Here is an 8,353-nt window from a genome sequence, read left to right on the forward strand (position 1 = left end):
ATTAGAGAACAAAATGATGCAATCAAATGGAACAATATACATATCCTAGGAATTCCAGAAGAAGAAGAGAGAGAGAAAGGGGCTGAAGGTGTACTTGAACAAATCATAGCTGAGAACTTTCCTGATCTGGGGAAGGAAAAAGGCATTGAAATCCAAGAGGCACAGAGAACTCCCTTCAGATGTAACTTGAATCGATCTTCTGCATGACATATCATAATGAAACTGGCAAAATACAAGGATAAAGAGAAAATTCTGAAAGCAGCTAAGGATAAACACACTCTAACATTTAAAGGGAGACCGATAAGACTAGTGGCAGACCTATCTACTGAAACTTGCCAGGCCAGAAAGGAATGGCAGGAAATCTTCAATGTGATGACCAGAAAAAATATGCAGCCGAGAATCCTTTATCCAGCAAGTCTGTCATTCGGAACAGAAAGAGAGATAAAGGTCTTCCCAAACAAAGAAAAACTGAAGGAATTCATCACACTGAACCAGCCCTACAAGAGATCCTAAGGGGGATTCTGTGAGTGAAATGTTGCAAGTACCAGAGACATCACTACAAGCATCAAACCTACAGACATCACAAAGACTCTAAACCCATATCCTTCTATAATAACACTGAATGTAAATGGACTAAATGCTCCAAACAAAAGACATAGGGTATCAGAATGGATAAAAAAAACAAGACCCATCTATTTGCTGTCTACAAGAGACTCATTTTAGACCTGAGGACACCTTCAGATTGAAAGTGAGGGGATGAAGAGCTAACTATCATGCTACTGGAAGTCAAAAGAAAGCTGGAGTAGCCATAGTTATATAAGACAAACAAGACTTTAAATTAAAGTCTGTAACAAGAGATGAAGAAGGGCATTATATAATAATTACAGCTCTATCCATCAGGAAGAGCTAACAATTATAAAAGTCTATGCGCCAAATATGGGAGCACCCAAATATATAAAACAGTTAATCACAACATAAGCAACCTTAGTGATAAGAATGTGGTAATTGCAGGGGACTTTAATATTCCACTTACAACAATGGACAGATCATCTAGACACAGGATCAATAAAGAAACAAGGGCCCTGAATGATAACATTGGATCAGATGGACTTGACATATATTTAGAACTCTGCATCCCAAAGCAACAGAGTATACTTTCTTCTCAAGTGCACATGCAACATTCTCCAAGATAGGTCACATACTGGGTCACAAAACAGCCCTTAATTAGTATAAAGGAGATCATACTATGCACACTTTCAGACCACAATGCTATGAACTTGAAATCAACCACAGGAAAAAGTCTGGAAAACCTCCAAAAGCATGGAGGTTAAAGAACACCCTTCTAAAGGATGAATGGGTCAACCAGGCAATTAGAGAAGAAATTAAAAAATATATGGAAACAAACGAAAATGAAAATACAACAATCCAAACGCTTTGGGATGCAGTGAAGGCAGACCTGAGAGGAAAATACTTTGCAATCCAGGCCCATCTCAAGAAACAAGAAAAATCCCAAATACAAAATCTAACAGCACACCTAAAGGAACTAGAAGGAGAACAGCAAAGATACTCCAAACCCAGCGGAAGAAGAGAAATAATAAAGATCAGAGCAGAAATAAACAATATAGAATCTAAAAACACTGTAGAGCAGATCAATGAAACCAAGAGTTGGTTTTTTGAAAAAATAAACAAAATTGATAAACCTCTAGCCAGGCTTCTCAAAAAGAAAAGGGAGATGACCCAAATAGATAAAATCATGAATGAGAATGGAATTATGACAACCAATCCCTCAGAAATACAAGCAATTATCAGGGAATACTATGAAAAGTTATATGCCAACAAACTGGACAATCTGGAAGAAATGGACAAATTCCTAAGCACCCACACACTTCCAAAACTCAATCAGGAGGAGATAGAAAGCTTGAACAGACCCATAACCAGCGAGGAAATTGAATCAGTTATCAAAAATCTCCCAACAAATAAGAGTCCAGGACCAGATCACTTCCCAGGGGAATTCTACCAGACATTTATAGCAGAGATAATACCTATACTTCTCAAGCTATTCCAAAAAATAGAAAGGGAAGGACAACTTCCAGTCTCATTCTATGAAGTCAGCATTACTTTGATTCCCAAACCAGACAGAGACCCAGCAAAAAAAGAGAACTACAGGTCAATATCCCTGATGAATATGGATGCAAAAATTCTCAATAAGATACTAGCAAATCGAATTCACAGCATACAAAAAGAATTGTTCACCATGATAAAGTGGGATTCATTCCTGGGATGCAGGGCTGGTTCAACATTAGCAAATCAATCAATGTGATACATCACATTAATAAAAGAAAAGAAGAACCATATGATCCTGTCAATCAATGCAGAAAAGGCATTTGACAAAATTCAGCATCCTTTGTTAATAAAAACCCTCAAGAAAGTCGGGATAGAAGGAACATACTTAAACATCATAAAAGCCATTCATTAAAAGCCCACAGCTAATATCATTCTCAATGGGGAAAAACTGAGAGCTTTCCCCCTGAGATCAGGAACACGACAGGAATGCCCACTCTCACCGCTGTTGTTTAACATAGTGTTGGAAGTCCTAGCATCAGCAATCAGACAACAAAAGGAAATCAAAGGCATCAAAATTGGCAAAGATGAAGTCAAGCTTTCACACTTTACAGGTGACATGATATTATACATGGAAAATCTGATAGACTCCACCAAAAGTCTGTTAGAACTGATACATAAATTCAGCAAAGTCGCAGGATACAAAATTAATGTACAGAAATCAGTTTCATTCTTATACACTAACAATGAAGCAACAGAAAGACAAATAAAGAAACTGATCCCATTCACAATTGCACCAAGAAGCATAAAATACCTAGGAATAAATCTAACCAAAGATGTAAAAGATCTGTATGCTGAAAACTATAGAAAGCTTATGAAGGAAATTGAAGAAGACATAAAGAAATGGAAAAACATTCCGTGTTCATGGATTGGAAGAATAAATATTGTTAAAATGTCAATACTACCCAAAGCTATCTACACATTCAATGCAATCCCAATCAAAATTGCACCAGCATTCTTCTCGAAGCTAGAGCAAGCAATCGTAAAATTTGTATGGAACCACAAAAGACCCCAAATGGCCAAAGTAATATTAAAGAAGAAGACCAAAGCGGGAGGCATCACAATCCCAGACTTTAGCCTCTACTACAAAGCTGTCATCATCAAGACAGCATGGTATTGGCACAAAAACAGACATATAGACCAATGGAATAAAATAGAAACCCCAGAACTAGACCCATAAAAGTATGGCCAACTAATCTTTGACAAAGCAGGAAAGAACATCCAATGGAAAAAAGACAGTCTCTTTAACAAATGGTGCTGGGAGAACTGGATAGCAACATGCAGAAAAATGAAACTAGATCACTTTCTTACACCATACACAAAAATAAACTCAAAATGGATAAGGACCTGAATGTGATACAGGAAACCATCAAAACCCTAGAGGAGAAAGCAGGAAAGACCTCTCTGACCTCAGCTACAGCAATTTCTTACTTGACACATCTCCAAAGGCAAGGGAATTAAAAGCAAAAATGAGCTATTGGGACCTCGTGAAGATAAAAAGCATCTGCACAGCAAAGGAAACAATCAACAAAACTAAAAGGCAACTGATGGAATGGGAAAAAATATTTGCAAATGACATATTGGACAAAGGGCTAGTATCCAAAATCTATAAAGAACTCACCAAACTCCACACCTGAAAAACAAATAATCCAGTGAAGAAATGGGAAGAAAACATGAATAGACACTTCTCTAAGGAAGACATCTGGATGGCCAACAGGCACATGAAAAGATGTTCAATGTCACTCCTCATCAGGGAAATACAAATTAAAACCACACTGAGATACCACCTTATGCCAATCAGAGTGGCTAAAATGAACAAATCAGGAGACTATAGATGCTGGAGAGGATGTGGAGAAACGGGAACCCTCTTGCACTGTTGGTGGGAATGCAAACTGGTGCAGCCGCTCTGGAAAACAGTGTGGAGGTTCCTCAAAAAATTAAAAATAGATCTACCCTGTGACCCAGCTATAGCACTGCTAGGAATTTACCCAAGGGATACAGGAGCGCTGATGCATAGGGGCACTTGTACTCCAATGTTTATAGCAGCACTTTCAACAATAGCCAAACTATGGGAAGAACCTAAATGTCCATCAACTGATGAATGGATAAAGAAATTGTGATTTATATACACAATGGAATACTACTTTGTAGCAACATGGATGGAACTGGAGTGTTATGCTAAGTGAAATAAGTCATACAGAGAAAGACAGATACCATAGGTTTTCACTCCTATGTGGATCCTGAGAAACTTAACAGAAGACCATGGGGGAGGGGAAGGAAAAAAAACCAGGGAGGCAGGGAGCCAAATCCTAAGAGACTCTTAGAAACAGAATAAACTGAGGGTTGATGGAGGTGGGAGGGAAGGGGAAGTGGGTGATGGGCATTGAGGAGGGCACCTGTTGGGATGAGCACTGGGTATTGTATGGAAACCAATTTGACAATAAATTTCATTTAAAAATAATAAATAAATAAAAATAAATAAATAAAAATAAGTAAAATTAAGTACAATAAAATAAAGTAAAATAAAATAAAATAAAAATGCCAGAGAAACCTCTAGGCATGCAAGCACTATAGTCTTCTCCTAAAATTACATATATTCACTCTCAAAAGTCAGTATTATATCTAAAATGGGTCTATTCTGAACTACTGCTTCTGTCCAATTAAGTAATAATTTTGACCAAGAGTTGGTGGCATTGTCTAGCTCTTCCTGTCTAGTCTCTGAACCACAGCATGTAGAATCCACCCTATTTCAGGTTCTTTTATTTAAAAATGAAGTGAATAGGCTTGAACAGAAAACAAAAATCCAGAATTTCCTTTAAGTGGTTAGGATTTGCTTCCTAAAATTAAGATCTAGTTTATCTCGTTTATTTTATTATTATTTTTTTTTTTGAAAGAGAGAGTGAGAGACAAAGTGCAAGCAGAAGAGGGGCAGAGATGGAGGGAGAGGCAGAATCCGAAGCAGGCTCCAGGCTCTGACTGTCAGCACAGAGCCCAACGAGGAGCTCAAACTCACTATGAGATCATGACCTGAACCGAAGTCAGACCCTAAACCAACGGAGGCACCCAGGCACACCTAGTTTATCTCATTCTTGAATTCATTTAACTCTTCTTTTGAGAGTTAAAAGTGATGGGAGAAAATGGATGATGTCCCCAGCTACTAACCTTAAGGTAGATAACCATTTAACAGGGTAACACATACTTGTCTAGCTTTTGGATAATAGCCAGTAAGCTTTTGTACTGCCAACTGAATATCAGTTATTGGGGACCACCCAATGATCTGTTTTTGGTTAAAATTTCCTCACAGGTTTGTCAACAGTATCGTACATTTTTGGCATCACTCATCAACAATAGGCAATGAAGTCTGTTTCTTCACTAATGTTGATTGAGTACAGTGAGCAATTTGTCCTAAATGTGTGGGTAGTGACATGTAAAATTTTTTCAAGATTTCATTTGAGGTTACAAGCAGCCATTAATAAATGTCTTTTTGTAACTCTGGAACAAAAGGATGGCAGTGTATAATATTTTATAATATTCTTTTTGAATTTCTGCATAGATGTGTGTGTGTGTGTGTGAGAGAGAGAGAGAGAGAGAGAGAGAGAGAGAGAGAGAGAGAAGTGAGATTTTGGTGAGGACAGGCTGTTTGGCATAATGATTAACCAGGGCATTTTCTTTTGCTTTAATATCTTTTTGAAGGGACTTCTATCTTGAAAATCGCCAGTTTATTGAAAACCATTAGAGCTATTAAATGCCTACAATTTGCTGACCCTTCTAAATTAGGATCCTTTCTTAGGTTAAGCACTTTTATTTTCTCTAAAGCTTTCTGAAATGATAAACCATCCCAAAATTTTTTCTACTATTGTGTACATAAAAACCCTCTTCTTTTGACCTAGCCAGGAAGCTATTGGGACCACAACAAATTCCGTCACTTGGGCATATTTTTGCCTCTGGGAAGTAGTCATATTCTAGTGGTGAATTGAGATCTGTTACAATGTATCCTGCCTGATGTTTTCTGGTTTTCATCTTAAGATTTAATTAACAAACACGATTAAATCTAGATGTCTAGGGATATTGTAATACACTTTTTAATGGGTGTTTTAATAAATCTATTAGACACTTAAGAAGCAGTGTTTAAGGAGTCATAAGCTTCCCTTCTTCTTTGGAAGCTGCCAGTGGGTAGCAGCAGCTTTTAAAAGCAGAGGACCTCAATGCGATAACCACGAGGAACTAAATTCTGTCAATAACCTAATGAGCTGGGAGGAGCATCTCAAGCTTCAGAAGAGAACTGTAATGTGGCTAATGTCTTGATTTCAGTTCTCAAAGTCATGAGCAAAGGGCCCATCTAGCCTTGTCTGGACTTCTGACCCATGGGCATTGTGACATATGTGTATGTTGATTTAAGCACCTACATTTGCGCTAATTCGTTGTGCAGCAATAGGAAATGAACACCCTTGGAACACATTGCCTTCCAGTGAGACTTAGGAATCATCTGTGTGATCTCTTAGTTACAAACCTAGGACATTTCTGACGTGTTACAATTTTTCAGGAGTGAGAAATATCTCTCTTTGGGATAAATTATGTTCCAAAGAATAAACTTTAACAAAATACTAACTTCTCTTCAGAAAGTGTATAGCGGGGCGCCTGGGTGGCTCAGTCGGTGAAGCGACTGACTTCAGCTCAGGTCACGATCTCGCGGTCCATGAGTTGAGCCCAGCGTCGGGCTCTGGGCTGATGGCTCGGAGCGTGGAGCCTGCTTCCAATTCTGTGTCTCCCTCTTTCTCTGCCCCTCCCCCGTTCATGCTCTCTGTCTCAAAAATAAACATTAAAAAATTAAAAAAAAAAGAAAAAAAAAAAGAAAGTGTATAGCCTACTAGAGATAAAACAATAAATAGATAGATAGAATTGGTTCCAGAGCTCAAGTGAATTTTAGAGTACAACAAAAGATAATTGATACATGAGATAAAAAATAAAATATTGGAAATACTCTTGAAATCCTCGTTGAGGACTTTGGCTTTCCCAGGAGGAAGGAAAGAAATGACTCTCTGACTAAAAAAACGATGCTGAAAGAACAGAAAACAGACTTATAGCTATGAAATATGCAGCCTTATGGTACACTAAAGATAAGAGAATATTTGGATTTGGTACTATAGGTAAGTAGGAAATGATTATTACATTTATACTGCAGAGATTCTGAATAAATATATATCTCTGACCTTTGGATTTTTTTACCCCCAGACAATACAAGCATTATAAGGAAAAGTACAAGGTATCCAATGACTAATCTCTCTATTAGACTTTCATTGCATCGATTTTGGTGCTCTTTTGTTTCTGGTGTTAGAGGGAAGGATGCAAGTAGATGTTAGCAGGGTTCGGTCTGAATATTTGGTTCAGTCCAAATATGTTGGAAAACCAGCATAATTTATGCCCAGAAATATGATTACACATTAGACTTTCAACTTCCATTAAGAATACAAGTAAATCAATGTTTAAATTATCTATGACCTGATTATGAGAGTCCTCAGGAATGTTCAGGAGTAGGCCATCAGGAGAGTATCTGTTTTACAGTAAATCTCCTACACCACCCTATTTAGTTAGTGGATGTGATGTCACAAAGGAGGAAAGAATGTTTCTCAGTTAAAGGTCTGATGGTAACAGTTGGGCTGGGACATACAAAATGTTTGATGGTTATTACAGGTACCCGGCATATGATAGTTGCTGGCTCCCAGGGGGAAGTTGAGTAAGAGTGTTAGGATAGATGCCAGGTGTCATAGGGCATATCAATCAAAAACTTTCAAGATTTCCTTAACTATTTAGAGAAACTGGACCCTATGAGGTAAAAGAAAACTGGTCACTTGACTTCCCCTTGGAGAAACTTCATTAATTCCTGCCCCCCCCCTTATTTTTGTCCCTGTTATTTCTGAGCTAACAGAGTGCAATTATTTATCTAATACTCTTTCTGTTCAAAGTACATATAATTGATGAATTAAAGAGTCTGCAAGAAAGATTTTTTTTTAATTTTTTTTTCAACGTTTATTTATTTTTGGGACAGAGAGAGACAGAGCATGAACGGGGGAGGGGCAGAGAGAGAGGGAGACACAGAATCGGAAACAGGCTCCAGGCTCTGAGCCATCAGCCCAGAGCCCAACGCGGGGCTCGAACTCACGGACCGCGAGATTGTGACCTGGCTGAAGTCGGGCGCTTACTGACTGCGCCACCCAGGCGCCCCGAGAAAGAT

At 38.2% G+C, this 8,353-nt stretch overlaps 1 protein-coding gene across 3 annotated transcripts in view; it reads right to left on the bottom strand.

The window, feature by feature from the left end:
* The window catches only part of ADAM29 (ADAM metallopeptidase domain 29), a 76,794-nt gene extending 69,070 nt beyond the window's left edge, over positions 1-7,724 (bottom strand). The window contains exon 1 of one of the 3 annotated variants that reach the window (XM_006930770.5): positions 7,621-7,724. The gene's annotated coding sequence lies outside the window, so the exon portion shown is untranslated. Of the gene's footprint in view, positions 1-6,730; positions 6,750-7,620 lie in introns of those variants that run through there. The other 2 variants (XM_011281565.4, XM_045055667.1) reach the window with 2 other exon arrangements.
* Between the last annotated feature and the right edge of the window lie 629 nt (positions 7,725-8,353).

Source organism: Felis catus, chromosome B1, assembly GCF_018350175.1.
Source record: "Felis catus isolate Fca126 chromosome B1, F.catus_Fca126_mat1.0, whole genome shotgun sequence".
Taxonomy (NCBI): Eukaryota; Metazoa; Chordata; class Mammalia; order Carnivora; family Felidae; genus Felis; species Felis catus.